Source organism: Tamandua tetradactyla, chromosome 22, assembly GCF_023851605.1.
Source record: "Tamandua tetradactyla isolate mTamTet1 chromosome 22, mTamTet1.pri, whole genome shotgun sequence".
Taxonomy (NCBI): Eukaryota; Metazoa; Chordata; class Mammalia; order Pilosa; family Myrmecophagidae; genus Tamandua; species Tamandua tetradactyla.
In genome coordinates, this window is record NC_135348.1 from 10,453,603 (window position 1) to 10,467,031 (window position 13,429).

The 13,429-nt window shown below is 34.2% G+C and overlaps 1 pseudogene; it reads right to left on the reverse strand.

Moving 5' to 3' along the window:
* Positions 1-7,340: 7,340 nt before the first annotated feature.
* On the reverse strand, positions 7,341-8,067 carry LOC143665972 (COP9 signalosome complex subunit 8 pseudogene; annotated as a pseudogene).
* Between the last annotated feature and the right edge of the window lie 5,362 nt (positions 8,068-13,429).

Genomic DNA, 13,429 nt, shown 5'->3' on the forward strand with positions numbered 1-13,429 from the left:
TTCAGGATCTTACAGAAGTTGTTCACTGAAGGATCTTGAAATGGGGATCCAGATCATCAATCTAGATCTTGAAGTTAGTCTAGATTATCTGGAAGTTCTGAGCTAATCTTGTGTCCTTCTAAAAGATAGCAAGAATGTCAACATCAGAAAAAGGAGATATGAGGACGGTATCAGAGGTTGGAGTAGTATGCCTTGAAGATGGACGAAAGGATGATGAGCCAAGTAATTCAGATGGCTTCTTGTATTAGTCAGTGTTCTCCAGACAAACGGAACTGTCAGAATATTTATATTTATGTTGGTATTGGTATACAAATATTAAGCGATTTATTATAGGCAGTTGTTCAAGTGGCCATGGGGATTGGCAAATTTAAATTCTTTAGGGCAAGCCACAAGCTGCAAACTTGATGAAGATAAGTTGAATTCCCAAGGAACACTTCTTTCAGACTTCTGAAATCCTCACTTCTGTTTGTTCAGACCACCAACTGATTGGATGTGAAGACTCCCATCATTGGGAGCTGAGGGCAGTCTTTTTTGGTAATTATAGATGAAGTCAACTGACTTTAGATGCAAATTCAACTGCAAAATACAAAATACAACACAAATGAATACATTTGTGTTGAGTCCCTATGATTTTTGTTATTTATTATAGCAGCAATAGGAAGTTAATAAACTCAAATGAGTGAAATGTATATTATTTTTCAGATACTTAATATTTAATATATTAAAAACAAAATTCATTATCTGCTTGAAATCTAATTCTTCTCAATTGTTTACTATGACAACCAATGGCACCACTATTAAATACATTGATCAACAGCTGGCATTTTGTGAAAAACAATCCTTAAGCTTAAGCTTTCTAAACTATTTTTGTGCTTCTCCTTGTGACATTGGTTGCTCTATATCCTCTCCTGATGTGTTCTTCAATTTTACTTTTCACTCTTAAGGAGGGTTTTGCTGAAGGGCAGTTTTTGGGTAATTTAGAAAAAGGTTACCAAAGGTAGTGATTAGTTTCAAACTAAAAGGTTTGTAATACACATCTATGCTATATTTCAAAATAAGTCAAGGAGAAATGAGATCTTGTAGAGATATTTGTTTGTAAGAGCATTAATTGTAACTGGATTGTGAATAGTAAACATATTCTCTTGTACATTTAAAAATAAGCTATTATTTTACTGGAAAAAGAATATAAGGAGGACTTTACAAAGAAGATACTGACAATTTGAGAATTAAAAAAAAATATTCAAGATGGGATTTAAATGGAAATGTCTTCTAAAAATAGTATTCCAGGAAAGTTTTAAAATTCATTTCATGTTTTCAGGCTATTAAAAAGAGTTAGGTATTTCTTTCAGGCAGGTGAGTTGTATTTCTACTGGACAAAAGGTAATATGACGTGGCCCATAGATTTCCTTCTAGCCCTCTGATTAGGTTCAACTTATTATATTATGATGATTAGAAACACTGCACTTTTGTGAATCAGCTTAACAACTAGAGCAGAATGAAGGGAATCTAAAGTTGAGTTCTATTCTGTGGATAATTTCCAAAGACTAATTTGAAAGTTATAATCTGTCATTTGTATCATTTGGCTCCTACAACTTCATGTGGAAGTTAATACCTCAGTGATGGAACAATACAGAACAAACCAGGTAGATAGCTTTTGCAGAAAGAAGATTTAAGGTTGCCATTGAAAGACCATATAGATTTGATTCATTAGCAAAATGGAAAATTATATATTATTCTGATTGAAGGAAAAAAAACTGTTTTTATTATTTCTTCATTCTCTTTTATTCTAGCATACTAAGAATACCTGGATACTTTTAAAACTAGATTTAAAATTTTTACAGTGGTATATATTGGAATGGATTTCTGTTTCCAAAAATGTTTATATTACTTTCACACAGTTTTTAACTTATATTGAAGATCTTTATGTTTAAATCATCCATTATTACTGAAAAATAGTTGCTTTGAAAACATGGCCTGGGACTTGACATTTTCTAAGCTAAATGTGAAATTTTCAGCAGGAGAAAACTATCCAAAATTTGATTAAATAGATAGTATATTAAATTTTAATTCTAAATTTCTTCACAGAATAACATAATGAAAATTACTGATGAAAATGAACAATAAATAAATATCAGTGCATAAAACTTGAGTTTTTTATAAGTAGAATGTTCTTTTTCCTAACATGTTTGCATTTACTGAAAGTGATATATATATATAGTTAAATATATATATCTATATATGTGAATTTGTATATACGATGTATAGATGTAGATTTTGCATTTACCAAAATTTTGCACATAATTAGGCAAATATGAATATATGTGTGTCTATTATTTTTAACATATGCATGATAATCAAATAACTATTTTTCAAATATACATTTTATAATGACATCTCATTAACCATAGTCAATGATTAGCATGTGTTGATCTGTTCTTTGAATACTAATTATTATAATTATCATCTTATAACACTAAACTTAACTCAATATTATTCTCCTTATGTGAAAATCCTACATTTATGATGTATACCAGTTCCTTGATGTCTCACAACTGTGAAGAATATCTTATTATGAGAAATCAGAAGTCAAAAATAAAATTAGAAGACAAGTTCATGCTGTTGCTGACAAATTTCTGTTCCTCAGATGGCCACTGCAATCAGAATCTATAAAATTCTTGTAATAACAAAGGTGCAGACATAGCAGAATTGGTAACTGTTCTGACACTTCTTCATTGTGAATGTTCTCCAGCTTACAGACCATTGGGCAATGACAGGTGTGCATACGCTATTGTTCTTTGTTATTCTATTTTGTCAAAGACATCAGGGAGTGCTTGTGGCTTGAGATGAGACTAATACTTCAATAAAAATAAGCCACATTATATAATGTTTTAATCCAGTAAGCTTCAGAGTATCAAGAGCTCATCTTTGAGCAGCGTTTCAACACTCACCATGAAGGAAATCCCTTCGTTAGCTTTGCATAGCTTTCCACTGAGACTGTTTCATTTTTAATTTAGAAAACAGTAATAAAAATGAGATGCACATTGATAGGTACCTACTTTATGTCAGACACTGGGCTAAATTGTTTCCTTTCATTATCTTGTTTAATTCTCAGAATAGACATGGGGGTGGGTATTAAAAACAAAATATGGCATGTGTTTTGCAGATGAAGAATGTGAAAAAAACTCACTCAGATTTGCCCAGCTTCTCAGTGTAGAGCTGCCCATCTGATCAAGTTCTGCACAATAGTTCAAACTTTTGGCCCCCTTATATCACATATACAAATGGAGAAACTGAAACTGAACCATTTCATTAAAATGCACAGTGTAATGAGCTATTAAATAGCAGAGTTGAGCTTCTAGTTTAGGCAGTCTTATTCCAGAGCCTATTGTATTAATTGCCACTCCATATTCCCTTTCCTTTAAGGTGTTCTACCTTAGAAAGGGAAGTTAGTGAAAAAACTGACCTGTGTTGGAGATTGATTCATGCCCCCTCACCAAAGGGGACATTCAAGTCTCAATTCTGGGTCCTGTGCAAGTGAACACATTTTAAATTAGGACCTTTGACAATGTTATTGATAAAATGTTTTCAAACTGAATGAGGGTGTCTTTAGCCGATATGGCTGAAGTCCTTAGAAAAAGAAAAAGAAACATGGCTCCTGGAACACAGCTCTACATTTTCAGACATAGAGAAAAAAAGTGACGGGACGTTAAAAGCTAGAAGTCAATGGAACCCAGAATAGAAAAGAGATGGGATATCAAAATGTGACAGAAAAGGCAAGGAACCCCAAGGATTGCCAGCAGCCAGTCTCAGAAAGCCACATTCTTCCTGAAAAAAGCATTGCCATGCTGACGCCTCAATTTTGGATTTCTATCATCTAACCCCTAAAACAAATGGTAGCCCATGACAAACTTTGGGATGCATTCTGTAACTATTTGTTGAAGAATGCTTTGGGATTATCGCTTTTTTCTTTCTTTACTTTATTATATATGTTATATGACTAAAAAGTTAAAAACAAACAAACCCTAAGCCAATACATTCTTATTGTTTAAGCCAAACCTTTGTATGGTATTTGTCTTAACACCCAGGAAACTAAGAAAACTTGTAATGCTAAGACAAATTTTATCTCCTGACTGGCCAATAAGTTTGTTCTGAATAAGAAAAGGTACAAATATTTTAACCTCTTCCCTAAGATACTGAAACAGGAGGACTTATTTGAAATATCTGTGGAAAATGCATGGAAGCACTGTTAATTTTCTGTTTAATTACCTATATTAACAATGTTAAGTGTACCTTTAACTTTAAGATGTATTGTAACAGCTTCAGAACTCTTTTTTTTCAGGCTTTGTATCCCCTATTTTTTTCCTGTTTTTCCTTATCGTTGCCTTTCACTGATCACTAGGATTTTAATCTACTAAATTTATTTTAACACTTGTTCCCCCTATTATTTGTTTATTATTAATCCATTTGTTTTACCCATCTGTTCATACTGTAGATAAAAGGAGCCCCAGACACAAGGTTTTCACAATCACATAGTCACATTGCGAAAGTTGTATCATTATACAATCATCTTCAGGAAACATGGCTACTGGAACACAGCTCTACATTTTCAGGCAGTTCCCTCTAGCCTCTCCAATATACCTTAACTAAGAAGGTGACAGTTATATAATGTGTAAGAATAACCTCCAGGATAACCTCTCAACTCTGAAATCTCTCAATCATTGACACTTTATTTTGTCTCATTTCTCTCTTCTCCCCTTTGGTCTAAAAGGTTTCCTTATTTCCTTGATACTGAGTCCCAGCTCATTCTAGGATTTCTGTCCCACATTGCCAGGAAGGTTTATACCCTGGGAGTCATGTCCCATGTAGAGAGGGGGAAGGCAGTGAATTTGTTTGTCGTGTTGACTGAGAGATAGAGGCCACATCTGAGCAACAAAAGAGATTCTCTGGGGGTGACTCTTAGGACAAATTTTAAGTAGGCTTAGTCTATCCCTTGCAGAGATAAGTTTCATATGAACAAACCCCAAGATTGAGGGTGTGGCCTATTGCTTTAGTTGTCCCCACTGCTTGTGAGAATATCAGGAATTCTCCGCATGGGGCAGTTGGATTTCCCCCCATTTTTCACCATTCCCCTAAGGGGACTTTGCAAATACTTTTTTATTCACTGTTCAAATCACTCTGGGATTTATCAGGGCATCACTCTGGACAAACCTACAAATTCTCATGCCCTACTCAAGGTTTCATGTACTTATGGTGTTCAATTAAACCGTCCACATAAGTTATATTAGGAAATGCACTAGTCGAATTATAAATTTTGTACTAAATCAACATTTTTTGCTTTACTTTTAGACATAAGTTAAAGTTTTAAAATATGAATTACCATTTAATTTCAACACTCTGCAATATTGATATTCCTTTGTTCTTCCTCATGCAAGACATTTTTTAATTTGTACATTTAGTCACTATCATTGTATGCTCTAAGCATTCCTAGGTTATACATCTCAGTCTTTATTGTCTATCTTTCCTTCTGATTTCATTTGTGCCCCCAGCCCTCCTGCCTCTATCATTCTCACATTCAGCTTCATTCAGTGTACTAACATTATTGAATTACAGTTAGGTAGTATTGTGCTATCCATTTCTGAATTTTTACCATCAGTCCTGTTGCACAATCTGTATCCCTTCACCTCCAATTACCCAATATTCACCCTATTTCTATCTCCTGATGGTTTCTGTTCTTAGCTGAAATTCTCCAAGTTCATTCACTAATGTCAGTTCATATCAGTGAGACCATGGATTATTTTAACTAGATAACTCTATGGAAGGATTCACTCTCATGAATTTTTTTTTTTAAGATTTAAAATCATAAAGTAACTATATCCTGACACAGGTATTTGCCAATGTATTACCAATATTATTTTGTTCTTTGGGTTTTCCCATGGAACTATATCTGAGAATGAACAAAGATCAAAATGTGATCTAAAGCATCTGTCCTAGAATGCGCCACTTAGAAAAATTTGTTGATCATGTAGCCATCGTTCCTAGCCAAGCAGCTTGGTATCTTTAGTCACCACTATAGACTGGTGTTTGGGATCTCAGAAATGCTGTATGAGCTGTGACGTGGAAGGAAGTACTGTGTTTGGAAGTGTGCATATTTTCCTGTAATTTTACCCTTCATCAGTATGAAAGAGACCCAAAGGTTTATTGAAGATACACCAACTTCTGATTGACATCTGGTCCAGTTATGTGGACAAAGTACATTATGGCTACAATTGAGTCATAATGTACTTTTCTCTCTCTCTCTCTCTTGCTTTCCCTTCTCCTTTTCTTATTTTTATTAAGTGCTCAAGTTGAAATACAACGTCAGCAATAATATAATGTCAGCAATATCCTTTTATATAAAATGTATCTTTTTGAAACATTTTATATAAAAGGATAATTTGGAGGTTGTTATATGTTCCAATGAAACAAATGTTTCATTATCAACTCTTTTTTAAAGAATTCAATTAAATATTTATTGAACGAATGCACAATAAACAAAAAAGAAGGTTGATATTAACCTGAAGATGCAATAAATAAGTTCAAATATTCAGTGGGCTGTCACGCAAAAAATAAAAGATGGGTTGGTCAGCATTTCTCCAAAAGGTAGAACTTGACTCAAAGATAAATATAAGTGACCAACAGGCTGCAGGATAGTTGTACAAAGTATATTAATTATCTTAATAGCTTTTTTACCAATACCATGCCCTCCTCACTTACTTTTCTCTTCTTCTGAAAGGAGATTTTATAACATTTCTCATGAATGCTTTATATAAGCTGTATTTTCATGGCAAGCCTTCCACTGCCAGTAATTGATGCACTTATACCATCAGAAAAAAAACTAAAGCTGAAAAATGATATATTAAATAAATGGTCTTTTATTCTTCAGCTACATCTTAATATTGTATATTAAAAATTCTCAGGAGATAGGGAGGAAAAGAGACCATATTCTCCAAAGATGATGAATCAGCATCCCCAGCAATTGTGATATCACCTAGTGGGGAGGTAGTATTCTACTAGCAGGTAACCCAGTAAACCTTACTATTAATCAACAGACAGACTGGAGTGTTTTGTGTTAGGGGAAATCATTTGAGAATCACAACTCTATAATTAATCAGTAGATTTGTAGTATGAGACACTAGGAAAAATAAACTGATCACACAATACTGATGGGCTCCAACCAAATTGTTAAAATATGAACTGCTTATAGCTATTAAGTTTAATGCTAATTACAAAAGATGTCTAATATGCTTTACATTATATATGCATTTTATGTATCACATGATCAGTAAGGAATGTTGAAGTGCTTAATCTGTCCAGGAAATCAAAAATTCAATTTTATATCTCCATATTTGTGAGATACACAGGATTCTGAAGGGGGGTCTTGAACTTAGACTGGCAAATCCGTTTTCAAGGAAAATCACAAAATCAATCTGGCTACCTGCTGTTCATTGGGTATTGGTGAAACTCAGGCAGGCTCTAATAGAAGAATAAGCCTGCTAAAGGAAACATCCAGGGCTCCTGCAGCTGGCTCTTCGGGCATAATGATTCTTGTTCTAAAATACCATTCGCAGCTTCTTCTACTGGACGTTGAATAAAGGCTGCAAAGTCATCGGAGATTATGAAGTATATGCTTAAGAAACCAGGACAAAGGTGCTTCTCTTCCTTGCATCTCTTAGTGCCTCCATGATTGCCTAGGTGGTCTCAGATCATTCGTGCATGTTGACGATTTTATACAGATCCCAGGGAAACCCCTCTGTTTGATGGTTTGTCCTACCAACCAAATTTTCCCCAGCTCAGAATTTGCAGATTTGTTAGCAGGTGGCAATATTTTCAAAAGGTATTATGTGCACTATATATGTCATTCTGGTGCAGATAGTTACAAAGCTAGAAGCTGACTGTGCATTGGGGTGTAGCAATTCCTCCAGGAGACTCAAGCTCCTGGTTCTCACATTGATCCAGCAACTTTTTGAAACTCTGGGAACTTTCCACAGTCACTCTGTGACATCTTCCCTGCACATCCCTTAGCCACATCTCATTTTGTCCCTGGGGAATTTACACTCCCCCCACCCGCCATGTCGCTCTATGACCTACAAACCATTAACTCTATTTTTTTTTGCTGTAAATATCTCCCTTGTGATGGGAAAGTTACTTCACTTTGTTATAATAAACATCGATTCTTTTCCATGGGCAGCAAACATTTCACTTTGTCATTTGTCAGCATCTTGATCAATTGACATGATAATAATTCTATCAGAGCTTAGGCAAAAAATGATTGAAAATAAAGTTCTGTAAGGCAAAGAATGCTGAAGCTAATAGAAAAGTATTAGAGGCAGCCTATTATTCCTCTTATAAACCTTCTTATTTTTGCTCGTATACTTCTTTTGCAGTTTTGTCAAATTTTTACTTAATTTATACCAACATTTTTAGGTAAATAAATGGTGTGATTTCTTCTCAGTTTTCTTTGTGTTGTTTTTCAATAGTGCTGAATACTGTTTCCAAAGGTTATCAGCATTTCTTCTTAAGAAAATGACAGGGCTTTAAAGGGATTTTTTAAACGGCATTGCTCTAATTTCACAGTTTTGATTCTAAATTATCAGTTTCACACTCAACTGTTGTATTAGCGTATTTGTGTATGCATTTTTACATATTTTATAAGCCTTACTACTGGATGTCTAAATCAATTCCATTGATGAATTAAATACATATTTGTTTTTGCAGTTTCTTATAATGAAGCCCACTAATAGAAACTCCTCAGAAGTTTGTATTTCTTAAAACTAGAGTTCTACAGATCTCCTATTTATACAAATTGTGTGACATATCATATAGCCTATTAAACAGGAATCATGACTTTATGGCACAAACCTATTTGACTCTAAGGGTATATTAATTACCCATAGGTATTTGAGTTGAATAAGTGAGAGTAGGTCTCCATTATTCCACTGACATTTTAATTTTGGATTGTTATAAATGATATGTACAGCAGAGTGTTTGTTGACTTACAGGACATATACATACTTATTTTGAAAGATTTTTAAGAGGAACTCAGTAGAAATGAAAAGTGAATCCTGCAACTAAAGACCACACACTGAAAACTAAGCTAATGGGCTTATTGAGCACGAAATTTTTATGTCTCCTAAGAATAGTTTATATTGCTAAACATTAAAAAAAGTGAAAAAAAATTACCAAAGCCTAAGGTATTTAAGCCTGATCTGCATTTTATTCTTATATTTAAGTTTATATGATGATAGATAAAACTAACACTTATCTCAAACGATGCCATCACCAACATTTTTATCACTTCACTTCATCATAATGAAATGATAAATGTATAAGTAATTATTTTGGAAAGTTTAAGAATTTGAGGCCATCACCAGGGAGATATTTACAGCAAAAAAATTAAGAGTTAATGATTTGTATGTCATAGAAACCAACAGGTTGGTTATCATGTGTAATTTTTCCTAGGCATTTATTGTGAAATCAGATTCCCAAGCTGAAAAGTTTCCATAGCAACATGAGGAATAAAAATAGAGCAGGTTTATGCTTCACTGGCCCTGAGTTCTTCATAAGTTCTTCTTGTTGTGCTTTGGGAGACCCACAGATGCTTTAGAAAAATAATTCCCATTTTCTTTAAACAGAATGGCTCCTTTGTGCTGATACAGATGACTCCACACACTATACATTGCACAAAATTTACCTTTTTCTATTTATGATTCTACTTGTCAATCTCTTATGAAAATTTCCTCCATAACTTGTCTTTTCACTAATCCACGTTTATCATCTCCTTCATTTTAGCTCAGTAAAATATCATATGATTATCTCCATAGATGCTGAAAAAGTCTTTGACAAGATTCAATGCACATTCATTTGGAAACTCTAAAGAAAATAAGAATGGAGGGACACTTTCTTAGCATGATAAAATATAAATTCCATTGTACTAAAGGCAATGGGAAAAAAACTATAAATATTTCCACTAAGATTAGGTACAAGGCAGGGATGTCTATTATTCCCACTACTATTTAGTATTGTGCTAGAAACACTAGCAGGACAATAATAGGCGGGAAATCAATTAGAGGCATAAGAACGAGCAAAGAAGGAGTAAAACTATCCTTAGTTTGCAGAGATATGATAACACAACCGGAAACTCACTGAAATAAACTCAAACAATTAATGAATTGATTGAAATTGCAGGATGTGAAATTAACATCAGAATACATTCAAAAGAAAGTCCAGAGTTAAACCCAAATACGTTTGGGAACTTAATATCTGGCCAATTAACATCTTAAATCACTGAGATAAAGATGCATTATCAACAATGAATGGTGCTGGGACAACCATGAAGCCATTTAGAAAAAGTGAAAATTAAATCTGTATCTCACAAAATATACCAGAATAAATCCTAAATGGGCTAGACAACTAAGTGTAAAAAATGAAACCCTGGATTTACTAGAAGAAAAATTGGTAAATTGTTCTTTAATTTCCATGCAGAAAAAGGCTTTGTAACTGTGATTGGAAATCCAGAGGCAAAGAAAAGATTGTTAACTTTCGTAAAATAAAATATTTTTGCATGATAAAAATATCACCAAAAAAATGACAGCTGACTAACTGGAAGAGAATATTTGCACCATGTAACACAAGCAAAGTCATAATCTCTTTAAAAGTAAAGGGAGGGGGGCAGACAATAGTGGCTCAGTGGCAGAGTACTCGCCTGCCATGCTGGAGACTCAGGTTCAATTCCCAGTGCCTGCCCATGTCAAAAAAAAAAAAAAAAAAAAAAAGTAGTGGGAGGGAGGATCAAAAACCTTACAGAAAAGTGAGAAAAAGACATGAATACATAATTCAAAAAAGAAAAAATAGTCTTCAAATCTATACAAAATGTTAAAAGTCACTCATAATTAGAAAAATGACAACTAAAACAATGCTGAGATACCATTTCTTATCTATCTGATGGGCAAAAACTAAATTATATAATCTATTATTTAAATACATATGTATAATTTTCAACTGTTACTTTTATACCTTGCAATTTCACTTTATTCAATAATTGTTCAAGTTAATTTCAGTTAGTTTGCACTTATACTATCATATATCTGCAAATGAATACAGCAATGAAGACAATCTTCTATATATATTGAAATGAGTATGGCTGCTTCCCCACAGCCTCACTAGGAGAAATATAAATATATATATATATATATATATATTCTGAAAGTATTTTATGTAAAACTAAGACAATTATATATATATATACATTTTTATACTTGTGAAATGTGCATTTTTTCAGCGAGGCTGTGAGGAAACAGGTTCTGTAATACACGCCAGTAGGAAAGCAAATTGACAGAAGCCATCCACGGTTGTTTGGAACTATGGATCCCAGAAAACCATGTTCATAAACTTACTCCACCCCTGTAGGTGTGAACCTATTGTAAGTAGGACTTTTTGATAAGGTTACTTCAATTAAGGTGTGGCCCATTCAATCAGGATGGGTCTTAATTCTATTACTGGAGTTCTCTATAAACGCAATGAAATTCAGACAGATTGAGAGAGAGCCACAGGAAGAAGGCAGCCAAAGGGGACTAGAACCCGGAAAAGAAAGGAGAGGCCACCATAAGCATTCTTAGATGACAGAGGAGCTAAGAACCGAGGATCACCTGACAGCCATCCCTAAAACACCAGTCTTTGGGAAGAAAGCATCACATTGATGATGCCTTAATTTGGACTTCTCTTAGCCACAAAACCATGAACTAATAAATTTCCATCATTTAAGACAACACATTGCTTGGTGTCTGCTGGAGCAGTCAAGGAAACTAAAACATCCATGTAAATACACTAATAGAAATATATTGAGTTTGACCATGTAAGCATTTCTGTTTTTGTATTTTCACTAGATTTTATGAAATAAGTGGTTATTCTGTTATTTATCTTAGATTCATTAGAACAGCTTGATTACTTCCATACATGGCACGTGTCCTAAATTATTTTTGGGTTTTCTCTGTTTATTGTTTCTTCTATCAGGATGTTAGTGCAAGAAAATTTCCAAAGGCTTTGAATATGGACAAAACCATCTTTTTTTTTTTTTTACATGGGCAGGCACCGGGAATCGAATCTGGGTCCTCTGGCATGGCAGGCGTGCATTCTTGCCTGCTGAGCCACTGTGGCCCACCTGACAAAACCGTTTTTAATGTATCCTGCTTTACTATATCAAATACACTTTTTTCTTTCTTTGATGCCATTTTAATTCTAGAGATACAGGGTAATTTGGACGTCTGGCCTAGGGAAAGTTATGAACAACCTTTATTAACTCGGCAAAATAAAGAGAGAACTACATTTATATGAAGGAGTGCACTTCATCTTTATTTTCCCTCAAAATTCAGACTCAGATAACATTGTCTATTAATAGTAATCTTATGCCAGAGACCTTGGTTTACATTTCCAGGTTATGAATTGGATTTATAGCATTTCTGACTACTTTTAATGTGCATTATATTTGCCAATGCTGCAATGCAGAAAAATCATTTATTTATGTTCTCAATAATCATTTCACTCTTTCAAGCAATTCCCCCAACCACGTATGTCCTAAAGTTCCTGTCTTACAGCCCAGCACCTAAGACATTTCTTTTCCATTTTGCTAAAGTGACCTCTATCTCTGCCTTAAAAGCATTTATCACTGCCTCAATTCTTCAGCTATTTCTCCCACACTTAGCTGTTGCTGGGTAACCACTGACTCACTTAGAAGTGGGAGGAGAAAAAGGATACCAAGTGTCTGTCACCCTAGCTGACTCCTTGCCATCCAAGATTTGGGAGAATTCAAACAGGACTTGTAGGAAGAGAACCGCACGTTGCATACCACATCAAAAGGTATACTTATCTTTTTTACATAATTCTAAGTGAATTACAGATTCCCTCGGCCTCTGCTTGCCAGATCTTGGAAATCAGTGGCTCTGTTTCCTTAGAACTTGGTAAACTCAATGTATACATATGATCCTGGAACCTCAAATCCAAGAAGAAAAGACCATCCTGCTAGATTTTCTGCTGATTACACTGCAAACTGCTTATCTGAGACATCTCTTCCAAATAACTACCAGATTTAGTGAAGATTTTTGACTCTCATCTAGAATACTTTGTAGTCTTTTACACTTGCTCAGCCTGACAAATGCTGACCAAAATAAAGCCAGATTTTTGCTTATCTCCTGTGAAGGTTTTTGTGCATTTCTGGACATCAGAGAAAATGGTATCAAAAGCACAGTTCCTAACATACAATTGTATACTCAATAAGTATTTATTGAAGTAATGGACAAATGATATCTCTGCTTTCCAAGTGCAATGAGTGTCACCACTACTATGAACTGGATTTCTTGTTGCAGTAGAAATAGATTCTCCCTAACTAATCTTTTGC